General features: G+C 40.7%; 1 protein-coding gene across 1 annotated transcript in view; it reads left to right on the plus strand.

Moving 5' to 3' along the window:
- Positions 1–12,704, plus strand: part of LOC135556560 (potassium voltage-gated channel subfamily KQT member 1-like) — a 311,677-nt gene that overhangs the window by 79,437 nt on the left and 219,536 nt on the right. The gene's annotated exons all lie outside the window — the stretch shown is intronic.

Here is a 12,704-nt window from a genome sequence, read left to right on the forward strand (position 1 = left end):
CAGTTCCTATTGCATCATGCTGATGGCAGAGTCAGGATTTGGTCCATGGCCCCATCCTGCCTGGTGTCAATGACACAGAATGGTGGCGGTAGTGTAATGGTGTGGGGGTCACTTGATACCAACTGAGCACACGTTAGGTCCCTTGATACCAACTAAACAACATTTCCAAGCCCTGAAGAATTCAGGCTATTCTGGAGGCGAAGGTGGTTCCGACCCGGTACAAGATGGGTGTACCTAATAAACTGACTACTGAGTGTATATGTTGAAGAGGATGGGGCTCAAACTGAATCCCTGTCCCACCCCACTGCCCTAATGGAAAATAAATCTGTGTTTATTGCCAATTTTAACTGCACACTTATTGTTTGTGTACATTGATTTTATTATGTCATATGATATGACATTTATAATGTCATATCATACCCACATGCCAAATTGAGACAAATGCTTTTTGAAATCAACAAAGCATGAGAAGGCTTTGCTTTTGTATTAGTTTGTTTGTTGGTCTATAAGAGTGTTCAGGGTGTATAGATGGTATGTTTTCAGAAGAAGCCAATTTGTCATTTGCGCAGGACATTGTTTTCACTGAGGAAATGAGTCTGCTGTTGATGATGCTGCAGAGGACTTTTCCAAGATTGCTGTTGACGTAGATTCCACGGTAATTATTGGGGTCAAATTTATCTCAATTTTTGTAGATTGGGTCGACCAGGCATAGCCTCTCTCTCTTTATGGTTATTTCCTCATCTCTGACCCCCCCCCCCCCCCAGACCTGGAAAATATCGCATGGGCCACCTGCAGACCTCTCCTAATTAGCCCCCCTGCTTTCAAGATGCCTGCCACAGATAAACAATACAACAGAGGAGAGAGAGAGAGAATTTCTGTTTCTTTATCTTCTCTTTTGTACTTTAACCATTTGCACATAATATGACATTTTAACTTTTGAGAGAGAGAGAGAGAGAGAGATTCACTTCCTAACCTCCTGCCAAATGTATGACCATATTAGAGACACATATTTTGATAAACTCCCATAATCTATTGGTTGAAATACCACAGTGTGCAAATATAGCAGCAAGATTTGTGACGTGTTGCCACAAGAAAAGGGCAACAGGTTTCCCCTTGTGTACTTGAACTGTATATAGACATAATATGACATTTGAAGTGTCTCTATTATTTTGGAACTTGTGTGAGTGTAATATCTACTGTTCACTTTTGATTGTTTATTTCACTTTTGTTTATCCATTTCACTTGCTTTGGCAATGTGAACATATGTTTCCCATGCCAGTAAAGCCCCTTGAATTGAATTGAGAACGAGAGAGAGAGAGAGCAAGACAGAGAGTGTGTGTTGGCTGTTGTTGCACTGATAGTCATTTCTCTGTTGTGAATTTCTGTTGAATGTCTGTACTTTGTTGTGGCCTCCATGTGGCCCTAAACTGTAATATTTGTCTTGGTGAACCTAGTATAACTTTTTAGGTAAAAAACAGAAGTGTAAAACAAATGTTCCCTCACACAGAATCCCCCACTGTGAGTGTCTGTACGCTATGTTAGGCCAGTGGAGTTATGAGGGTCTGTCCCAGCAAGCCAGTAAATCAGAGTTTCATTTTTTATAACGTTTCTCAGAGCTAGTCTACTCCTGCATAAAAGGCCACGCTATAGTATTTATTTTTATCGTAACAAATCGTCTCTGAACATGTTTTATGGAGTTTCATGCGGGATATAGGCTTAACAGTGAAAATCGGCAAACAAATCCTCCTAATATTTCCACTTAGCTATCCAGCGTCAAGATGACAAAGTACACTGTCAGCGTGATGCTGAATTAGTCCTAGCACACACTTGATGAGGTAAGATAGATCCACTGTCTCCCAGTATTCAGAGAGAAGGAAGGGCTAGTCTGTTGCTGCCTGGCCTTTCCGCACAGACAAAAAAGAAAAGAACAAGTTGTGCCCCTGTTTCTTGAAATGCTGCCAATTTGAGAAAGAGAACAAGAGAGAAAATCATAAGGCTGGTAGTAAAACAGTCACATACTGGTTCATCTTCCTGGTCATACTGGCCCAGCCAGCCGCCAAAGAGGGAGACAGAAGTTCATTGCATTACCAACTCTGCAGTTTTATGTGGCTACAGCCCTCACTCAGTCCCCACTCACCCACATGTATTACTTATATTTTAAATGCTTTATGGGACTGCATCTTAACACGCTGCAGTTATTTTAGGAACAATGCTTATGCAAATTAAAATAAGTAGCAGGGTAGTGAGACAACAAAACATTCCAACAAGCCCAACTATAAGTGTTTGGCTGTAGCTGACGAAAAGGAATTCCCTCAAGTCATTTCAGATTTTGTCAGGATACCTGAAATGAATGTTAACTGAAGGCCATGCTTCTCCAACCCCCTTTAGGTGAGTGTCTCAAGATAGATTAAATACATTCATGTAGCTAGACTCTGGCTCCTTCTGAAACTCCCAGAATGAGAGAGAGAGTGATTTATCTCCCCAGTTGTCGCCACAGAGCCAATACTATAGACTAGAGAGATTATTGGATATTGAACAATCTTCTAACAACTAGAATATAAAGGTTAGCAACCAACAGACATTTTATTTATTTAATGAGATATAGTACACCAGGCCAGACCAAGGCAATAAAAGGTCCCTCCGTTAAGTTTGAATTAAAGAGTACATTTACTTGGGACTGACACTGGCCGGGCAGCATTAATGAATGCCCTGTGCGTGTTGTCGTTAAAGCCCAGTGTTTACTCCCAGTGGTGGCGGCTTGGGGTTTATGGACAGGGATCTTTACTGGAGGAATGCCTCTTTATATTCCCTCACCGCAGATTGGAAATCTCAGCTAAGTGGTCACAGCTAAGCAGTAAATAAAATCAGACTGGGGAAAAAAAGATTCTCACTTACGGAACATAAATAGTATTGTGTAAAAGACTCTTGCTAACATCAACAGTATTGCATCTCATATGTTTGAGTAAATACAGGGGCTATAACATACAAGAGCACCACGTGGAAGGTTAGGAGATTAAAATTTATTCATCTGTTGTGTGTGTTTATTGTATGCGGGAGTGTGTAGTGTGTGTGTGTGTGTATGTTTGAGTCTACTGTGCACAATCAAACAGATTGTAGTGTCCCCACACACAGGCTCTGTTTGTGTGGCGAGAGCCTATATGGTGCTGTGCAGTGCAGATCTGAGCACCATATCAAGATATGAATCCTGTATTCCTCCAGGCTGAGAGCTTGACCTCCGCCACAGCAGCAACTCATAGATTTACTATGCAGTGAGATGTTAAGCTAACAGATCGTCCAGGTCCACTTTTGGCAGCAAGACACTGTTCTTTTTCCCTGGTACAGCCCGTCCCTACTGCGACAAATCTAACTGAAATCGTATTTAAATAAAGAGAGAGACGGAAAATAATAATTAACTCAGGAAATTGACGATTTTTTTTTCAATATGCCAGGAGAGTGTCATGTTTGCTCCTCTTTTGTTTTGAGGAGGAAAAGGTCTGTAAAATTACTGTTGTGTTTGTTGTGATTAGCCTCGAGAACTATTAACAATCACACACTCACTGAACTATACTGATGACAATTAGTGTTTTGATTTGTGGCTATTATAATAACTTTTAAGCACTTGTCTGCTTTTTTGGAAAGTAAATTAAGTAACATTAGTTTGAGTGTTAGTGTAGAAAAGCTGTAATGAAAAGGTGACCTGGGATTGAATGTAAAATTTACACTGAACCAATATACTTACACAAATCATCCTGTCAGTATTACTATGAGAGATTAGCATCAGTGTCTAGGGGGATATGTCATGCAGTCTACCCGCTCTCTCTGCCATACAATGGTCTCGATGCCTGGAACTAAAAGTTTATATGTTGTAGAGAAAGCCATACTAAGTCTATTTTATCAAGCAATATTTCAAACTTAGTGGAGTTAACAGTTGTAGTCAGAGGTTTACATACACCTTAGCCAAATACATTTAAAGTAAGTTTTTCACAATTCTTGACATTTAAATGTAGTAAAAACTCCCTGTTTTAGGTCAGTTAGGATCACCCCTTTATTTTAAGAATGTGAAATGTCAGAATAATAGCAGAGAAAATTAATTTCTTTCAGCTTTTATTTCTTTCATCACATTACCAGTGGGTCAGAAGTTTACATACACTCAATTTGTATTTGGTAGCATTGCCTTTAAATTGTTTATCTTGGGTCAAACATTTTGGGAAGCCTTCCACAAGCTTCCCACAATAAGTTGGGTGAATTTTGGCCCATCCCTCCTGACAGAGCTGGTTTAACTGAGTCAGGTTTGTAGGCCTCCTTGCTCACGCTTTTTCAGTTCTGCCCAGAAATCTTCTATAGGATTGAGGTCATGGCTTTGTGATGGCCACTCCAATATCTTGACTTTGTTATCCTTAAGTCATTTTGCCTCAACTTCGGTAGTATGCTTGGGGTCATTGTCCATTTGGAAGACCCATTTGCGACAAAACTTTAACTTCCTGACTGATGTCTTGAGATGTTGCGTCAATATATCCACATAATTTTCCTACCTCATGATGCCATCTATTTTGTGAAGTGCACCAGTCCCTCCTGCAGCAAAGCACCCCCACATTATGATGCTGCCACCCCTGTGCTTCACAGTTGGGATGGTGTTCTTCGGCTTGCAAGCCTCCCCTTTTTTCCTCCAAACATAACGATGGTCATTGTGGCCAAAAGGTTATATTTTTGTTTCATCAGACCAGAGGACATTTCTCCAAAAAGTACGATCTTTGTCCCCATGTGCAGTTGCAAACCGTCGTCTGGCTTTTTTTATGGCGGTTTTGGAGCAATGATTTCTTCCTTACTGAGTGGCCTTTCAGGTTATGTCGATATAGGACTCTTTTTACTGTGGATATAGATACTTTTGTACCTGTTTCCTCCAGCATCTTCACACGGTCATTTGCTGTTGTTCTAGGAGACAGAACGCTTCTCCTTCCTGAGCTGTATGACAGCTGTGTGGTCCCATGGTGTTTATACTTGCATACTATTGTTTGTACAGATGAACGTGGTACCTCCAGGCTTTTGGAAATTGCTCCCAAGTATGAACCAGACTTGTGGAGGTCTACAATTTTTTTTCTGAGGTCTTGGCTGATTTCTTTTGATTTTCCCATGATGTCAAGCAAATACGCACTGAGTTTGAAGGTAGGCCTTGAAATACATCCACAGGTACACCTCCAATTGACTCAAATGATGTCAATTAGCCTACCAGAAGCTTCTAAAGCCATGACATAATTTTATGGAATTTTCAAAGCTGTTTAAAGGCACATTCAACTTAGTGTATGTGAACTTCTGACCCACTGGAATTGTGATACAGTGAAATAATCTGTCTGTAAATAATTGTTGGAAAAATGACTTGTGTCATGCACAATGTAGATGTCCTGACCGACTTGCCAAAACTATAGTTTGTTAACAATACATTTGTGGAGTGGTTGAAAAACAAGTTTTAATGACACCAAGCTAAGTATATGTAAACTTCCGACTTCAACTGTATATTTGTAGGGGCGGGACTTTATGCAAATGATCATCAGATCATGCCGTTTTACCAGTCAGTGTTGTATGCATGAAGTCCTGTGTCTTACAGTAGTTGCTTTGAACCATCAGAGCAGGCTCTGTAGAAATATCTTTAAAGCTCAGACACACTGGTAGGATTGTCAAACGTCAATCTCTTTTGTGTTCACACAGCAAAGACCTTGGAAGTCTTCGGCTTCAGAGCCTTGTTAATATACTCCAAACCTGAAGGTGGCAGTAGGGTTGTTGGCAATGCATATCTGTGTGTATTGCTTATTGTCTAGATTCCAAGCTATCTGCACTAATGTTGCTATTTTGTAGAAAGACCTTGTTGATACTAGCCAGATGGCTTCAGCTAGATAACTATCTAGCAAGATGACAAAGAAACAATTTAATTCACTCTCAACAATCCCATACTGCCAGCTCATAGCCAAATGTTTAGCTAGCTACTAAAATTAGCATATTCCTAGCTAGCACAACATAGCATGAATTTGGCAGCTAACAAGCAGCTGTTTCATGGAAACTAGCTAATCCATTTTGATTGAATTATGTCAGTACTAGTATTTATTTGTGTGTATTTAATGTTGTGTGTATTGCGTCTGTGCACTTAGCTAGCCACCATCCCTACAGTCTACATTGTATATGAAATGTGTCTGGCTTCTCTGTGCATGTACTAGAGAAAATGCCCCATTAACCCCTTTTTTGGTTCATGCTCTATGATTGGCTCAAAGTCAAGTTGTTGGACACTGATGAGCATTGCGATTCTACAAGTAGAATTGGTAGGTTGGTTGCTAACAGTTCTGGAGCAGCAGGTACCACTTTTGTTCTAGCAGGAGGAGGAACGGCCTCCCACTGTGATAAGTACTTATCGGCAGTGAGATTCTCGGTGTGTTCCATGCTTTAGGTCACAAAGCTGGGGGTCTGAGAAGAGAGTAATAGACTAGTACAGATCCACTCCTCTCTTTCAGAGGTTTGTCTCTCTCGCATGCAGCTCGACCTATTTGAAACACCTGTATAAATACTACTCCATCCCCTTCACTGTGTCTCTCCTTCTCCACTGGGCTTGGTTTCCACTCCCAGTAATGAAAACAGTGGCACACAGGAGCATCTGACTGGAGCTGTTTATGCGCTGGCCGTAGCGGTGCTGGCCTGGTGCTGGGGCTGCCTGGGGATCAGTTTCAAGTGGCCCAGCCCTGGCATTGATGTGGGCCAGGGGGGTTTATTCAGGTGTGGCAACGTCGCCGCTGATGTCTCCCGTGCGCTGCAGCCAGGTGCCTGGGCTCCATTAGAAGGCCCAGTGTTCAGGCTAGGGGCTGAATAAGGAGTCTGTTGACGGAGCTCGTCTGTGGGGCCCTGTGGTTTCTCTCTCACACACACAGAGACGCTGGGCCAGGGCGGATACCCGCTGGAACCCCAGAGAGGGCAGCCCGGCCCTGCCCTGACCACAAGGAGTGAGTGTGTGTGTGTGTGTGTGTGTGTGTGTGTGTGTGTGTGTGTGTGTGTGTGTGTGTGTGTGTGTGTGTGTGTGTGTGTGTGTGTGTGTGTGTGTGCGCGCATCAGTCACAACCTTGCTAAGAGCAAGGCCCACCTGGCTGAATAAAGGGGAGTTTTTTTTTTCTTAAATACTTTGCAACAAGTGTAACATTGAAACGTCTAGAAACGTAACAACATACTGAATACGATACTAGGCTAATAATGTGTAAAGCATTCACAAGCTCTCTCTTTGAAGATTTTAAACCTTTGGAATGCCAAGAGAGCCCTTAGATTGAGGCCAGTGTTCTATAGTTATGCAGCCCTCCCAGTCCGATTAGTGTATGGAACCATTCACAGGGTTTGGGGGATTGTCTTGACTTGATTCAGAATTACGCCTACAGATGTAGGATGCTAATTTGAGCCAGTTTGCTACAGTAAGAAGAGAATAATAATAATCCTGCAGCAACAGGAAATGTGAATTATTATGTGTAAAGCTAAGGAGGCTCGGTTAAGGCTGATATTGCCACCATGGTGCATTTGTAAGAATGCAGGAATGATGGTTGGAGACAAGGTTTCCAGTTCAGAGTATGTATTAACTACCTAAAAAGCCACAGCACAAGGACAAGGTAAGTTTGTGATATAAGTTATGATTTGAGGTTGTAGTTCTGGGGAATACAACACATTAGTCTATAAAGAAAGCAAAGTGTCATAACTAATAGAATGTAAAAAGTTATAAGAAACAGGAACAAAGGACATCAGTATAACGGTGGTGTGCAGAACATAATCTCGGAACGAATGGGCTATTGCAGCGACCACAACAGGTTCCGCTCCTATCATCTAAAAACAAGAACAAGTGGCTCCAGTGGGCATGTGATCACCAACACTGGACATTGAGGAGTGGAAAAATGCACCTGCAGCACCATGACCCGTCCTGCCTGGTGTCAACGGTAAAGGCTGGTGGCGGTGGTGTATTGGCATGGGGAATGTTTTCCTGGCAAACGTTAGGACCTTGATACCAATTGAGCAACGTTTGAACACCATACCTTTTAGAATTCATGCCCTGAAGAATTCAGGCTGTTCTGGAGGAAAAAGGGGGTCCAATCCAGTAATATATGGGTTTACCTAATAAACTGGCCACTGAGATATATATATATATATATATATCTCTATATCTATATATCTATATCTATAGTCACACCCACACTCCCATATATTGATATATATATATATTGATATATATATAGATATATATATATATTGATATATATATATATATATATCTCAGTGGCCAGTTTATTAGGTAAATATCAATATATATATATATCAATATATATATTATGTATGTGTGTATATGTGTGTGCAACCAATAGAATTATTTATATATATTTATATATATATGTGGGGGATATCATTTACATTTTAAAACTCTAAGTGTTGAATGCGGCGTTGTATTGTGAATCAGTTCATAAACCATTGAACTGAAAACCTCCTCCCAAATATTTTGCAAACCTGTCTGGTGCAGCTGTCAATTTTCTGGTCCTTAAATTAAACTGATACACTTTTTTATTTATCACAATTTATCACAATATATATATTCCCTATATATATATATATATATATATATATATATATAAACGTATAGGGAATAGAACCATCCCAGCTCTGCAGATTTTGCTGCGAAGAGACAGAATCATTAGACCACTTATTTTGGTTCTTCCCATATGTAACTTGTTTTTGGTCACAGGTTCAGGAATGGTTGAAAAATTGCAACATTTAGTTGGAGCTAACTCTGCAAATAGCACTGCTAGGTGATTTGAAAAGTCATAGTCAATCGATCAATAATATAATAATACTCTTAGCAAAAGTGTTTATCTTTAATTTACAATCTGTAAACTATGAGAGGTTCAGATCTTTTGTTGAACAGCACAGTGGAAAAATAGCAAGAAATCAAAACTGGATGTTCTTCAGAGATAGATGGGAGGGGTTGAGGGTAGCTGAAGGCTGGGACTAAAAGCAAACAAAATACCTAATGTAAAATATACTGTCCATAAAATAAATACAGTATGTATAAGCTGGAAGTGGAAGCCTAAGTATTGTTGTCCATTAGTTTACTCCAGATAAGGGAGGGGTGGTAGGTTAAGGGTAAAATAATAAAAATAATTATAATAATTATATATATATTATATATATATATAAATAAATATATATATATATATATATATACAAATAAAAAATATATAGGGGATTGGAAATGATGCAGAAAATTACATTGATAGAAGTCACAATCTATTTGGAATATTAACGCTTATCTACCCCTAAACATTTTTTTTTAAACATGCAGCACAGCAGCATGCGAGTTAGTGTCTCACACCCAGGCATCCTTTACTGAGCATCCTTACACTGAGCTAATCTATAGTCACACCCACACTCCCACTTGTATGATATACTTCACCATTGCACAATTAATACTTTTAACACTTTACATTTAATATTAACATTTGCACATACTGCATAATTTTAAAAAAAACTTTAAATAGTTGTTTTATCACACAAAAAATGAAATAATTTTTTTTGACATTTATATTCTCTTTAGTTGATAGTGGTGTATGTTAGAGTGACATACCGATCTCACACTTTGACTGCCATTGGGACCAGATGTTTTAAAAGAAGGGTAAAGCCTATAGATCACTGAGCGGAACTGAACAGCTTTGGCCTTGTACAGTACTCCCCTCGCCCCAGTCCGACAGAATTAGGGTTGCAAAATTCGGGTAACTTTCCCCAAATTACCAGGTTTTCCAAAAATCCCGGTTGGAAGATCCCTGGAAATGGCAAGGAATACGCAGAAATGTCAGGAATCCTCGTACCAGGATTTCTGGAAAGTCTGGGAATTTGGGGAAGGTGACAGGAATTTTGCAACCCTGCACAGAAGTAGTGTAGTTTCCACTGCTCCTAATGGAAGCCATACAAACAGCCTAGGCTAATGAAAGGCCTCCCAGGGGCTGGGGCTGGAAGTGGGACTAATAACCTACTAAATAAGTCTCTCAGAGTGCTGAAAAGCAGCCTCTTTTCTCCCACAAGTGTATATGTGCTGTAAAGTCTTCTCCAGTGTGCTACTGTAACTTTACCACTTATTTTTATCCTTTATTGAACATCTCTGTCGTCTGTCGGGAACTTTGGGTGGAAGCTGAATCTGAAATATCTTTTGATGAATGAAGTTTTAGTTTACGTCACAGGGCTTTTGAATTTATTGGTTTAAGAGGCAAATGGGAATACATTATAGTAATGGACATAGTGGTAAAATGATCATGTACTGCTTATGAATGTGTTATGTATGGGTTATGGATGTATTATGTATGGGTTATTAATGTGTTATTATCAGAGGTGGTTACCTGGCACCTGGATTTGTGCAGTGCACTGAGTCGGGGGCTCGGACGGACGGACGGACGGACAGACGGACAGACAGACGGGGAACAGAATGTTATGGCTGCCATAGAGGCCCAGGAAGTGTCCAGCCTATCATTATTTTTCCTGTTAAATCTTCTGACTGACGGAGTGAGGGCAGAGGCCTCTGATAGCTGTGGGGTACACAGTGAGGCAACTTTATAGACCAGGGGTGTATTCATTAGTCGTCGTTGCAAAACATTTGGTCTGAAACCATTTACAGTTTACTCTAGGAACCAAATGGAAGAAAACAGAGCAAACATAACTAAATGGCGATAACCCTACCTGAATTTGTCCAATAGAAACCCTAGTTTTTGTTGCAAAACATTTTCCATTTGGAGTAAACAGTTTCGCAACAGACCAAACCTTTTGCAACGGTCTGTAACTAATGAATACACCCCAGACCCAGGATACAACCGGGTGGAAAGGTTTCTAGGCACATAAGGGTTTAGCTCGGCTAACTCACAGGAGTACGTGAGTCAGATATGATTGAATTATAAAATGTTTTTGGTTTGACTGATGTATCGTTTTTCATTGTATATTGTGCAAAACTTGTCTCATGAAAGACATATTTTCCTGGTCGTCATGTGAGAACTTGGCATTTGTAGAGTTTCTTTAGGAAGGGGTGCTCTATGAGTCATGAGGGTGGAGGATGGAAAGAACCATCGGACACTAGACAGCCTGGTGACATAAGCATGAGGGCATACTCACCAGCCAGCCTATTGTCTCTCTTTTAGTACTCAGAAAGGTACATCACCTCTCTATACACTGGGACACAAGACGATTTACTTAAATACAATTGAAATTATTAATGGTAGCAAAACTATTTTGGCTGCTACTATCTCCCCTGAGAGAAATGACAGTTCCGCTAAACAGAAACCTCAAAAACAAACATTGGAGTGAAAAAGGCCAAACGTCAGCAGTAACGTACTATGAAATGGGGGAGGGGAACAGTTAGACCAGGAGAAATCTCTTCAGTCACCAGCAGGCTGTACTATAGCTGCATCTTCCCTCACTGCACTGAACTCCCTTCAAAATCATACTGAGTTACACAATATCATTTTTAAGATCTGGTTTTATTTTTGTCTTTTGAACAGCATGGATTCATTAATTCAATCGTACTGCTGCCACGCCATATTTACAGAGTGAAGAAAAGGAAATAGTTAAGCAGCCTAGGGTTGAGTGAAAGTGGAAATGTCATTGTCAAGTGTTTTCCAGGGTTTGTAAGGGTGTGCCTGCCCAACTCGGTCAAGCCCTCTCCCTGGCCACTGCACGGAATTCATTATTATACGTCTACATCTCTTTTCCATTAGTGTTGTGCAGAGAAAAATAACACAAAATCCTTTAATATCAAAATCATTTTTTGAATATATATTTTTTAAATCAAAAACATATATTTTTGTTTCTGTCCAAAAGGATTCACTTTTTGTGTCAGAAATTAGAGGACTGTTTTCCAACTGTGAACAACATATGTTCTATAGAAGTGTATAAAGATGGTACTAACTACAGGCCACTGTTCTTTTGAAATAGGTATATTTTGCTGAACAGACTTTGATCATCGGTTGACTTTGATCATCGGTTGTCTTTTCAGCCCTTTATACCCAGTCAGTGTGTGATGAGATTAGCCCGTTCATACAGGGCAGTGATACAGGCCAGTGATACAGCCCAGTGACACAGCCCAGTGATACAGGCCAGTGACATAGCCCAGTGATACAGGCCAGTGATACAGCCCAGTGATACAGCCCAGTGATACAGGCCAGTGATACAGGCCAGCCCCAGTGTATTAGGATGTTCTCTCCACTGCAGGTTTATCTCCAGCCTCACTCTCTCTCTCTGGCAGCCCCCTGTCACATTGGCCTGGCCCCCGTACAACATTGTCAGTTTCAGGAAATGCACTCACGCTGTTGGGAAGTGAGGTATGTGCCGCTGGCCAGGACTGTTTTTCTGCTCCTTACGGGAAGCAGGCGGACGTGGGGCTGTGGAGCTGTAGGCCAGAGCAACTCTGTTTTCATTTCATGCAGAAACAGAGGCTTGCTTTCCCACACGCGCACACGCACACACACGCACACGCACGCACACATACATTTGTTTTACTATCTTTGTGGGGACCAGACAAAATCCTATGTTCCCTAACCCCTTAACCTAACCTTAACCCCTATTTCAAATGTTCCTTGTTTTAATAACCTTGTGAGGACTTCTGGTCCCCACAAGGATAGTAAAATCAAACACACACACACACACACACACCCCAGCCCTCACAC

This window comes from Oncorhynchus masou, chromosome 15, assembly GCF_036934945.1.
Source record: "Oncorhynchus masou masou isolate Uvic2021 chromosome 15, UVic_Omas_1.1, whole genome shotgun sequence".
Lineage (NCBI taxonomy): Eukaryota > Metazoa > Chordata > Actinopteri > Salmoniformes > Salmonidae > Oncorhynchus > Oncorhynchus masou.